This window comes from Equus caballus, chromosome 25, assembly GCF_041296265.1.
Source record: "Equus caballus isolate H_3958 breed thoroughbred chromosome 25, TB-T2T, whole genome shotgun sequence".
In the NCBI taxonomy this organism is placed as follows: domain Eukaryota; kingdom Metazoa; phylum Chordata; class Mammalia; order Perissodactyla; family Equidae; genus Equus; species Equus caballus.
The window spans coordinates 26,640,505-26,653,163 of NC_091708.1; the positions used below are offsets into that span (position 1 = coordinate 26,640,505).

The 12,659-nt window shown below is 56.6% G+C and overlaps 1 protein-coding gene across 15 annotated transcripts in view; it reads left to right on the top strand.

The window, feature by feature from the left end:
- The window catches only part of RGS3 (regulator of G protein signaling 3), a 132,277-nt gene that overhangs the window by 102,938 nt on the left and 16,680 nt on the right, over positions 1-12,659 (top strand). Inside the window, exon 1 of one of the 15 annotated variants that reach the window (XM_070251165.1) lies at positions 6,101-6,334. The exons of 13 other annotated variants lie outside the window; for them this stretch is intronic. The gene's annotated coding sequence lies outside the window, so the exon portion shown is untranslated. Of the gene's footprint in view, positions 1-6,100; positions 6,335-11,323; positions 11,668-12,659 lie in introns of those variants that run through there. One more of the 15 variants, XM_005605729.4, reaches the window with a different exon arrangement.

Here is a 12,659-nt window from a genome sequence, read left to right on the forward strand (position 1 = left end):
TTTGGGGTCTGGCTCGACAGGGACACAGCCCTCAACCTGCTACGCAGGTGCTTCTGGTCGAAGCGTTCTCGTGCGAGCTGGAGCCCAGGCCAGGCTGGGAGGGTTGTTGTTGTTTGTGGAGCCAGGCTGTTTCCAAGATGTCATTGCTCAGGGAAAACCATCATTCCGCCGAGGGATAAACAAGGCTGCTTACGGCTCAGCCCGCTAAGCCCGGAGAGGCTGGAGCCGCTTACAGCAGGCCAGCCCGGCTCAGCCCCAGGGAGCCACCACCTTCTCCTGCACAACCAGCTGCACCCAGGCATCCGGGAGCAGGGTAGAGGTGGGGACAGGGTTGGGGAGAGGGGTGCTGGGGCCAGGAGCCACTTGGAAGGCCGGCGGTTCCAGGCACAGAGGTGAGGGGAAAAGGTCCCAGGATACCCTTTTCCTCTGGCAGTGGGACTAGGTCATCACTCCAGACGTGTGGGTAGCTGCCAGGTATGCCCTCTGTTCCAGATGGCCCAGGGCTTCTCCCTTCTCTCTGCCTGCCATGGGCCGGCCTGCTTGCACCTGGCACTGTGGCTCAGGCTGCTGTCGGAGAATGTCAGCGGCTCCCAACTTAGAAAGGCGGAGGGGGGCGGGGGGTGTGCACTAAGTTATTTGGAACTGGGCACACTTTTGCCCTCGTAGCCAGGGCTCTCTGTGGTGTCCTCAGTTACCTCTTGGTGGGGTTATCTTCAGCTTGTAGCAGAACCTCAGATGCTCAGGGCACAGTGGCGGGGGTGGGGGGACATGGGGAGAGGAGGCAAACGAGCTAGGCAGAGCCTCTGGGGGCCAAATGGCTGGCACAGACTTGAGAAGAGGCTGGAGGCAGCCAGGGAGGAGGACCATGGAATGGAAGGTGGCATGGCCATGCCACTCCCCTAGTTAAGGGTTGTAACCAGTGCCTATCCAGGACCCTGAAACCTTCACTGCTCAGCCCGTAATTAATGGGGCTCCTAGTTGGTACAAATAGTGGCTCTGTGCTTGTCCCCTCCCTCCCTCCCTTCCTTCCACATGTGTCAGATACCTGCTATGTACCAGGCACTGGCCAGGTACTAGAGGTATAGACAAGAAAGGCCCAACCTTGTGCCAGGGATGGGCATGTAACAGACCGTAACAACACAGCTTTGATGGGGAGCCTTGGGGAGGAGGCTGTGGGGACCCTGGGGGGGGGCTTCTAATGCAGCCTGGGAGCCTCAGCGAAGCTTTCTGCAGGAGGTGAGGCTGCACCTGGCTGCACAGACACTTGCCCGTCAAAGGAGCAGATCTCCCTCCAGATCTGTCCGCCCCTCTGGGGTGGAGCCACGATTCCTGCCTGGCCAGAGGACCGCTGCTGTGTCTCCAGCCACAGATTCCTTTGTAACACCGGGGCAGGTGTATCCTGGGTTGTGGACAGGAGCGTGGCCTCTGGGCTGGAGGGCGGTTTTCCCACTTTGTATTGTGCCTTTGGGCTGGATCTCACCGTGCACCTGTTTCCCCAGGCAGTGGCCCAGCCTCATTGGGTTAAATGAGATGATGTGGGTACATGAGGGGCTTCGTGACAAGGAGTCATGCCAGCAGTGGGAGGGCCGCCTGCACCTTACCTCGCGGGTGCTGTTATTGAATGAGGTGATGTGGTTATGTGAGGCCCTTGGCGCGGTGTCTGACACAGAGTAGGCATTCAGTCCACGGAGGTGGTGTGGCAGCTTTTTGCAGGTGGCAATCAGTGGAAGGTGCTAGCAGAGATGTGTACCATGGAAGGGGGCCCATGGAAGAAGCAGCCACTGCCTCAGCCCAGGGAGCAGGGGAGACACTGGGATGGATGCTTTGGTTTGTTTAATTGACTTTTAAATAAACTTTTTTTTTTTTTGGGAGGGAGACTGGCCCTGAGCAAATATCTGTTGCCAGTCTTCCTCTTTTTGCTTGAGGAAGATTGTCCCTGAGCCAACATCTGTGCCAGTCTTCCTCTACTTTGCATGTGGGACGCTGCTACAGCGTGGCTTGATGAGTGGTTTGTAGATCTGAGCTAGGGATCCAAACTGGTGAACCCCGGGCTACTGAAGTAGAGCATGCAAACTTAACCACTATGCCACCAGGCCGGCCCCTAAGTAAACTTTTAGGTGGAAGTATAACACACTTTTAGAAAGATTAGAACTGTATAGCTGATGAATTTTCACAAAACAAACACACCTTCCAGGTGAAGATATAGAACATTCTAGTACCCGGGGACCCCCTGTCCCCTGTGCCCCCTTTCAGTCACTACTGCCTCAAAGCTAACCTGTTCCCTGACTTCTCTCATGGGTCAGTGCTGCCTGTTATTGAACTTGGTATACATGGAGTCACTGAGTACGTGTTCTTTTGTGAGAACTTCTTGCAGTCAGCGTTTTAATGGTGAATTCGTCCGTGTTATGACAGGAAGTTTGATTTTGTTGGTTCTCATTGCCGTATGGCATTTCATCGTGTGGCTATACCACAGTTTGTCCATTCTACTGTGGAGGGACATTGGGTTGTTGGCAGTTGGAGGTTATAATGAACAATGTTGCTATGCATATTCTTGCACGTGTCTTTTGATGTGCTATATATACTTTTCTGTTGGGTAAATACCTAAGGTTTGCAATTGCAGAGTCTAAAGTTGTATACGATTAGCTTGAGCAGACACCATCATGTGATTTTCCGAAGTGTGGCACCGGGACACCCTCCTTGAGAGGTGGCGTATGAGAGGGCCTGTGGCTCCATGTCCTCACCGATATGATTCGTGTTAGATATTGTGATATCCAATTGTGGTTTTAGTTTGCATTTTCTTGGTGACTAATGAGGTTCAGCACCTTTTCATACATTGGCTGGCCATTTGGATGACCTCTTTGTGGTGTGTCTGTTCAAGCCCTTCCCCTGGGTTTCTATGGGATTGTCTGTCTGTTTCTTATCAATTTGTGGGAGCATAAAAAATGTTCTGAAGATGTGCTCCTCATTGGACATACACATTGCAAATATCACCTCCCACTCTGTTAAGAGGATCTTTTTTTTTTTTTTTTTTTGAGGAAGATTAGCCCTGAGCTAACATCTGCCGCCAATCCTCCTCTTTCTGCTGAGGAAGACTGGCCCTGAGCTAACATCCGTGCCCATCTTTCTCTGCTTTATATGTGAGATGCCTGCCACAGCATAGCTTGACAAGCAGTGCGTAGGTCCGCACCCAGGATCCAAACTGGCGAACCCCAGGCGCTGAAACGGGACGTGTGAACTTAACTGCTGTGCCACTGGGCTGGCCCCCTGTTAAGCGTATCTTTTGAAGAACAGAAGTTCTTAATGTAATGCAGTCCAGCTTGTCAGTCTCTTCTTTAGGAAGAATGCTTTTTGAATCTGTTTCTTTGCCTATTACAAGGTTGTGAATATATTCTCTGATGTTATCTTCTAGAAGTTTTATTGTTTTATGTTTCATATTTGGATCTAAAATCCACTTATGCATGTTGTGATATAGAGGTCAAGATTCCTTTTCTCTGGACCAACATCCAATTTGCTTAAAAGACTGTTCTTTCTCACTGTAGGGCAGTTAACACCTTTGTCAGAAATCAAGGGGCAATACGTGTATGGGTGAGCTGAGTTTTGAAGGATGAGTAGGAGTTCGCCAGGTGGACAAGGGAGGGGAGGTAGCAGGTGGGAAATACAGTGAGCACAGGATAGAGGTGCCTGAGAGTAGAGTATGTCTGGGGAACCATATATACTTCCGACTGGCTGGAGGGAAGAGAGGAGAAATGGTGTGGTGGAGTGGCTGGTTGGCAGGGGCAGAACACAGAGGCTAAGGGGCCGGGACTATCCCAGAGGGATGGAGGGGTTTAAAGCAGGAGGGGAAGACACCGTCAGGTTCAAGTGAGGGAGATGAGAGAAAGTCCCATGGCAGGAGGGTGACAGGAGGATGGGTTTGGAGCCGACTGCACACCCAGCCAGACCCAGCCTCGACGTCACCCTCCGCGGAGAGAGAGTGTGTCTGCTCCGGGGAGGCAGTGGTGGAGGCAATCGTGCGCCCGGGGCTTTGCCGGCCTGTGGCTGAGTCCAGTGGCCAGATGTCTGCTCCTGTGTCCTCAGAGGAAGAGCCCCACGCCCCCACCTGACCCCCCACCCAGTGCCCCCAGCATTGCATGCCCTGAGGGAGGAATATTTTAGGAACTGAGGCAGACGGACGAGGCCGGGGATCTTTGGAAAGGAGGCGCATTCTGCTTCTCCTTGATACACCCACAAGGAGACCTGGCTGTGCCTTGGGCCCTCAGAGCTGACCCCTCCAGGTTGGCTGAGATTCAGAGCTGGGCAGACACCCTCGGGAGAGTGTGGCCCAGAGGGTGGAGTGACTTGGCCCAGGCCACACAGTGAGCCAAACTGACCCAGCGTCGGGAAGCTGAGCGCAGGCTCGGCTCCCTCCCCGGCCTCCAGGGCCTCTGGGATGGGCCTCAGTTCCACCTGAAATGTACAGATAATAATGCCTCCAACCAAGGGCTGCTGGAAGGGTCGGAATGGGTCATGTGTCCTTCCCCAGAGTAGGGTGCAGGGGAGGGGGCTGATGACGAGGAGGATGAGGGTTGGAAGGAGGATTCCAGGAGTTGCAAGTGTTTATTGAGCACCTACCATGTACCAGGCCCCTTTACGTGGATCGTCTCCCAATGGTGCTGGGTGGAGGTACTGGGTGTTTGTATGACCATTTTACAGATAAGGAAGTTGAGCCTTGATGAGGTTAAGCAGCCTGTCCAAGGGCACCGAGCTGGGAGGCAGCAGAGCCAGGATTTCAACCCCGATTTGTCTGTCTCCAGACCCCACTTCTTCACCTGCAATAGGCTTCGCTCCACCACCCCTGGTTCTGAAAGTGCTCCCTGTTCTCTGAGCTGATGCCTGGAGCTCAGCCTTAGGTTTCGTTGGTCCCTGGAGCCCGCCGTGACGGAGGGTCAAGTGGTGGAGACGAAGAACACTGCGTGGGCTGAGCATAGCTGTACACCAGGCCTGCCTCCGCCCCGTGGCAGCCGTGCGAGGGAGGCGTCGCGTTGACTCAGCCACGTGGCTAGGAGTCAACCCCAGGCCTGCGTGATTCCGAATCCTGGCCTGGTGACCACAGTGCTGTTGGTGCCCTTCCCTGGGGTCCTCCTAGCTTGGCAGAGCTTTTTTGTCTGATCAACCTAATGTAGAACATCACCGAGAAGCCACAGGCTTCCGGCCCTCCCCGCCAGGAGGTGGTCAGGTGCATGGAATCCTGCACCACCCCTGCCCACCAGGTGAGTCGGACACCTCCCCCTCCATCTCCACCGACTCGGGGGCAGAGCAGCCCTGTGTCTGGTATTGCTCACCACTGCCTGGCGCACTGCCTGGCGCAGTGCCTGGCCCAGGGGGGTGCTTGGTGGGGTCTTTTGACAGAGGATAGGTGAGGAACGATGGTGAAGGGGGCAGGAAAGGAGCTCAGGGGGCAGTAGAGAGAGCAGGGCTTTGAAGCCAGGCTCACCCCAGTTGCACTCGGGCTCCTCTGCTTACTGGCTTTGGATCTTGCACAAGTTACTTAACCTCTCTGAGTCCCAGTTTCCTTATTTGCACAATGGGGCCCATGACATGACCTCATGGGGTTGCTAGAAGTGAGAGAGCATGTAAAGCAACTGTCACAGCGCCTGGTGCCTAGTAGATGCTCGGTTAAAAGGCTCTCTCCCCCTCTCCCCCTGTCTTTTTCATCATTTCATCTCTGGCTGTACCTTCCCTATCTTTACAGCACCGGGTAAACACTCGCAGGGTGAAGTCCGAATTCCTTGACACAGCCACACTTCTGCTCCATGGAACCACCAGCTGTTCCGTGCTGTCTCTCCCATCTCTTCCCCCATTACCTTCTCCAAGAGCCGTCTCAGTCTTCCCTGCTGCCCCTGTGTTTCCGCAGCCCCCTGGGGGGTGGTGGTGGGTGGGAGCCTGACACAGGTCCCTTTCCCGGCTCTCTCCCCCACAGACCTAGCAGCCGCAGGGAAGGGAATGTCTTGCCACAGTTTGGCTCCAGTGCCCCGTGTGGGCCCCGGCACATGACTGGGGCTCTGTCGGTATTTGCTGAGTAACTCTGGGGGTGGGGGTGGGGTGAGTAAGCCAGGGACGCAGCCCCGATGAGCCAAAGCAGGGCCTGCCCAGGGCCGTGAGAGCAGGGCAGGCCAGGCATAGGCAGGAGAGCAGGGAGCCCTCCAGCCAGGGCATCCGAGGGAGCTTTGAACTGGGCTCCTAGGGATGGGCAGGAAGCGGATTTGGGGAGGCAGAGATAATAGAGACTGAGATAGTGGGTGGGCACACACGGACCAGGCAGAGCAGGAGTGGCGAGTGACGGTGGAGCCCACAGGTGAGCAGGGAGCCCAGGGGTGTGGCAGGAGAGGCCCGTGGGGCCTGGCGCTCTCCTTCCGACGGAAGCGTCAGTTACCGCAGGGCCAGGAAGAGGCTGGGGAAAGCCCCGTGCTCAGCTCTCAGGCCCTTCAGAGGAGAAGAGAGCTGGAGGTGTGAAGGGGGTCTTTGGGCCTGCGGGGTGGGGAGTGAGATGGTGAGTCCAGCCCACCCGTGTGCACATTGAAGCAGTGGCGTCTGAGACCCCAGAGGAGAAGATGCTTGACAGGGTGTGACGGGGAGCTCAGTACTGGACGCCCAGACTTGGGAGCTGCTCCCCACTCCCAGGGAGAAGCTGGGCCCCAGGAGCGGGTGGGCATCTCAGCAGGCTCCAAGGCTGGGCCTGAGGGCATTAGCTGGGTGACAGTGCCAGGAGCGGGGAAGGTTTCTAAGAGGAGTCTCCTTGCTTCCCCCTCCTCAGGGGTTCCTGTTCCCTGCGTGCTGGCTCTGTCCTCAGAGTCTCTGAGATGGGTGAGCTGCTTCTCCTCTGTGGCTCAGTGTCGCTTCCAGTGGAATGGGTGGGCTCCCTGCTGTGCCGCGTTGCCCTCCTGTGCCCTTGACAGATCCGTGCGTGGTGAGATCCTTTAGGGAGAGGATTCCCAGCCTGCAGTCTAATTCCTCCTCCTTCCTCCCCTCCTGCAGCTGGGCCTCTGTTTCCAGGGGGCATGAAAGGATAGCTGACTCAGGCGGGCCCCGGCCTGGAGAGGGGGCTGCTGAGGCCGTTCCTCTTTCAGTGTGTGTCACTGGAACTGGTCCCATGCCAGGGTCTGGTCTGGATTCTAGTCCTGATCCTGTGGTGTGACCTTGGGCACAGCACCTCCCTTCTCTGGGCCGCAGTCGCCTTGTCTGTTAACCGAGGGCTCCCTAGAATGATCTGGGGAGTCAGAACAAGGTCGAGATGCCTGGGCCCTGCTCTCGGGGACTCTTACCCAGTAGGTCTGGAGTTGGGCACAGATAGATTTTTTAAATGCCCCACAGGTGATTCTCAAGTACACCTCTCTGTTGAGAACCAATAATCCGGATCAATACTTTTCAGACTTTTATATGCAAATTAATCACCCCAGATCTTGGTAAAATGTGGATTCTGATCCAGTAGGTGTGGACTGTGGCCTAAGATTCTGTATTTCGTATGAGCTTCCAGGTCCTGCTGGTTCCCGGGCCACACTTTGAGTTGAAAGAGTCTAGATGGATCGTGGAGGTTCATTGGGTTGCTCATTCATTCATTCATTCAGCAAACACTTAAGATGAGGAGTGGTAAGGAGTGAGGCAAGAGGGAGAGAGAGAGCCAGAGTCTGCCAGGGCTGCAGGATTTGGGCTTTATCTGGAGGGCACTGGGGAGCCACGTCAAGGTTCTCAGCAGAAGAGTGACAGGGTCGGGTGTGCCTTTAGAGGGCTCCCCTGGCGTGGCACAGAGAATGCCCGAGGGGACAGGACTGCCCCTGGGAGGTCAGCAGCCATCCCGAGGACAGGTGATGGTGGTCTGGAGGGAGGTGCTGGTAAGGGGAGGTGGAGAGAGTGGAAAGATTCTTTTTTTTAAGTGAATGAACTTTATTTTTTAGAGTAGTTTCAGGAAATGAGAGGAAAGTCTAGAGAGTTGCCATATGTTCTCTCTCTCCACACACACGTACGCTCCCCCAGTGGAAAGAAACAGAAAATGGTCCCCAGGTCCCTGGTTTGGGCATCTGGTGATGGCATCATTGGCACAGAGACTCTGAGAGGAGCAGTGGCCTTGGGGAAGATGAGGCGTTCAGTTGGGGGCACGTTGAGTTGGCAGCACCAATGTGCTGTATGTATCCAGAAGGATGTCTCCATCTCTGAGCGTGCGCTCCGGCCATACAGGCGTCTCTCTGTTCCGCCTTAGTGAGCCCCTCCCTGCCCACTGAGCAGATTTCAGGCTCCGGGTCATTCCACAGGGTGGCTTTTCCCACCGGCTCCTTTTTCCTCCCTCGCCGCACGGTACGGTTTTCCTTCACATCGTGCATCAGTTTTTATTCATTACGTGTTTATTGAGGCGACGACTTGGTTAAGGTCAGTCCTTCTCTCTAGCCCGGGAGCTCCACCAGGGCAGGCATCGTGTCTCCCATTCCCCGTTGCATCCACAGAGCCAGGACAGGGAGCAGTACTGTCCCATGAACACTTGCCTCTGGGATCTGGACTCGGGAGACAAGTCAGGGCTGGCAGCGTGGACTGGGCGTCGTCAGCGGCCACATGGTGCAGACGGTGGCCGTAGCCTGGGGAATGGAGGGCGCACGAGGGAGCGTGCAGGACTGGGATAGGGGCACCTGGGACGGGTTCTGATGAACAGCTGAGGCCCGTGATGCAGTGGAGAAGGGCTCATCAGATGGGTCGGCGGGAATTGGGGGAGGGAGATGTCAAAGCGGGGCCATCTGCGGTGGACGAGGCTGCTGTTTGCGGCATGCTCTGTGCACCAGCCCGGCGCCAAGCTCTGGTGTATGTCAGCTCAGTGACTCCTCCCACAGCACTGCAAGGTGCTATTATTGACCCCATCTTATGGCTAAGGACACTGAGGCCCAGAGAGGTTGTGCCCGTGGTCACCCAGCCAATAGGTATGAAGTGGGGATCTGTTTGCAGAGCTCCCCACTGTGAGTGCTGCCTCCGTTCTCCTGGTCTTTGCCCAAGTGTCATTTGGGGGCAGGGAAGAGGAGAACGCCTGGAGGCCCTGAGCTGGCGGCAGAGGCAGGGCAGTGGCTCCAGTCTCTGGTGTCAAGAAGTCAGGCCTGAGGAGCTGGACCAAGCTGGACCGAGGCTGGGCTGGGGGAGCCTCATGTCAGCCCAGCAGCTGAGGTTCCTGGAAGCCAGGGAGCTGGTCAGGGCCCCAGAACGTGCCAAACCTGAAGGAGCAACCCCATCTCAAAAGTCAAGCCCAGGGGCTAGCCTGGTGGCATAGTGGTTAAATTCACACGCTCTGTTTTGGCGGCCTGGGGTTCTCAGGTTCGTATCCCGGATGTGTACCTATACACCACTCATCAAGCCATGCTGAGGCAGCGTCAAAATAGAGGAAGACTGGCACAGATGTTAGCTCAGCAACAATCTTCCTCAAGCAAAAAGAGGAAGATTGGCAACAGATGTTAGCTCAGGGCCAATCCTCCTCACCAAAAAAAAAAAAAAAAAACACACCCCACACAAAAACAACCAAAAATAAAGTGTTAGGCCTTTAAAAAAAAAAAAGTCAAGCCCGGAGGTCAGAGCCTGGGCAGGAATTCTAATAGCCTCTCCCTTTCTCCAACTGTGACTTTCCAGTTCACACAGCACTTTCCTGTCCTTTCTCAGACTTGGTCCTCTCAGCTCAGGCAGCTGAGGTGTCCTCACCCCATTTCATGGCAGAGACAAGCAGAAGTGATAGCCTGGGCTCACACAGCTGGCAAACGATGGCATGAGGATTCCAGTCCAGGTGGTCTGGCTTTGTGTCAGTGTTCTGTCTGTGAAATCCTAGCTGTGTAAGGGCCACCCTGCGACGGATGCACACCCCGCTTCACACTCCACCCCCTCCCCCAGTGCAGGAAGTGGTTTCGGAGGGCAGATGCGAGCCTGGCATCTGTGGGGGACGCGATGAGTCATCTGAGTGAGAGCTGCAGGTTGACTCTGGGGTCAGCAGACCTGGCTGCACATTTAGTAGCTGTGTGACATTGGGCAAGTCACTTCCAGCAGCCCGCTGCCACCCCTAACCCCAGTAGCAGGTGGGGATCTGGGGCCCACGTGACACAGCTGATGTGAGCAGGCGCCCTGAGTGTCACACCTGCCACCCTTCCCTGAGTGTTCGAGCCCTGGATTCAGTTGGGGAAAGGATTTGATTAGATCCTAAACAGCAGCCCCATTTAGAGGGCCTGGTTCATTTCCTGTGTGCTTCTAGCAGGCGAGACATGGACAGAATTAACCCTGGTCCAGCCAAGCCAAAGAAGTGATGGGAGGGAGACAGACTCCCCACAGGAATGGGGCAGCCGTCTCGGTACTCTGGACCCAAGGCCCTGGGCAAACTGGCCGGTCTCTCTGGGGTGCCTTGGCTGGATTCTTGTCACCCGACCTGTTGCGACAGCTGCCTGAGTGTCCCCAGCTGCCTGCACTTCCTCTAGCAGAACGCTCACCACGCTAGTTGAGACCAATTGTCCAACCTCTTTTTTTCTGCTCAACTGAGGGCAGAGATTGTGTCTGACTTGTGCTCCGCTGTCTTCGCTCGGTGCCTGGGGAATGAATGGATGCACGCGTGTCTGCACACATGCGTGTCCCTGTCCTCCTGCACCCCCACGGCCTGCTCACACCGTGCAGAGCAGCCTTCTCGCAGCACAGCTCCGCATGTGTCCCTCCGGTGCTCGCAGGGCAGTCCCACGCCCGGCTTCTTCTGTAACGTGGCGCTCATCTTTATTTCTTCCCCTGTCCTAATTCTCTCGCTTGCCACCCTCCCCCAGATTTCCGAGTTTCCCTCCGTCTGCTCCAGAGGCCCCCTGCCCTGAAGGCACCCCCCACCCCAGCTCTCCCAGGAACCCCGGCCTGACCCAGTCTGCCCTGGTGGCTCGCACGAGCCCTGTCCAGGAGCACAGGAAAGAACCAAGGCACCTGTGTGGGATGGGCCCAGGTGAGGGGCCTCAGGCAGCACTCAGCCCCCTCCCACTCCCTGGAGACCCCTGGGGGCCCCAAGCACTTTAACGGAGCAGGGAGAGTCCTTTGGCCAGGAGACGTGAGTTCTCATAGCCTCTGGGACCTCAGTTTCCCCATCTCTCTAATAAGACTAGACTGACAATAGCCACCCTTTGATCAAGTCTTCTCCTGGGCCAGGCCCCGTGGGGAGCACTAAGGACAGTCCTGTGAGATATCCCAGCTCTGTTCCAGGTGCAGAAACAGGGCACCGAGAGGTTGGGAGGCGTGGCCGGAGTTGCACAGCTGCAGAGTGACAGCCCTGGGATCACAACCAAAGTCTGCCTCCGGGTCTGAGCACAGGCTCACTGGCACTGAGAGCCCTTCAGCCCCGGTGGTTTCTCAGCTGGGCTGCCCAGGGCGGGGTCCCCTGGGGACAGAGGCGCTTCCCCTCCTGGCTTTGTTTGGTTTGGCCTCCGTGGAAGGCAGCGTTGGCAGAGGTGGCCTGACTTGCATTTCTGGTTTTGGGTCTGTTGCTGCACTTTCCCCGAGGGGTGGGCGGGCTCGGCGGCAATGCTGCTGGGACAGGGCTTGCCCCACCCCCACCCCCCAGGAAAGGGGAAATGAGGCCTGTTCCCGCTCAGGGCCGCTCTGTGCCAGGCCCCCAGGGCACCAGTTGCTGCCTCCTTCCATCCAACCTTCCAGGTCAGAGGGTCTGGCGGGGGCCGGGGAGGGAATGCAGGGCACCAGGGAGCTGGCCTCGAGCAGTTTGTTTTGCTTGATGGAGAGTGCTCCCTGGTGGGCGGGGCCGCGGGTGGGGGACCCGGCTGCCCTGAGGATTGAGATCAGAAGTAGGCTCCAGAAGAAGGAGCTGGCCTGGCTCTAGTCCCGGCCTAGCCCTGGGGTGCGCGGGGCGGTGGGGGGGGGCGCCTTTGGGCAAGTCCCTAGGTCACAGTCCTGGCTGGGCCCTCAGTCTCCCTGTCAGTTCTGTGGAGGGTCTCTCTGTCCGCCTGGGATGGGGCTCAAGTGCAGCCCTTAGTTTCCAGCTGAGATTTCTGGATGGGGGTCCTGGCAGCACAGTCACCAACGTTGATTCTGGGAGCTTGACTGAGTTTGCTTCTAGTGGCCCAGGGGAAAGTTGTGTCACTGTTTGAGGTCGGTGACCTCAGCATTTTCCTCTAGATCCGCTTTTTAAGTCACAACTACGGCCACCGTCATCATCCTGCTGAAGGCCTTTATCTTTCCTGTGGTGTATTCTCCTGGTTGGTCACTTGGGCACGTTGGTTATCCTTTTACTACGTGGCGACCTGGAGGCCCAGAGTCAGTTTAGTGACTAACTCTGCCTGGCTGTGCTGTGTGATTCTAGTTTGGTCCCCACCCCTCTCTGGGCCTCAGCCTCCCCATCTGTGCACTGAGAATTTGGGATCGCAGATGTTCCTGGGTCTGAGGCTATGAGGTTTGAGGGGTCCCTGGGTAGAGCCATCTCCCAGCTGCCACAGGATTTCCAGGGCAGGAAGTCCAGGGAGTGAGTGGGGACCTGTCTTTGGCTGTGCCTGGGACCCAGACGCTGGCCAGATCATCCTGGAGTCCGCTGAGCTTCCCTCGCTTGCTCAGACACCCTCACCACTTGGGGGACTCCCTTTCACTTTCATGCTCCCAGGCAGTGGCTCTCAGCCACACCGCGCTTTCACATCGCT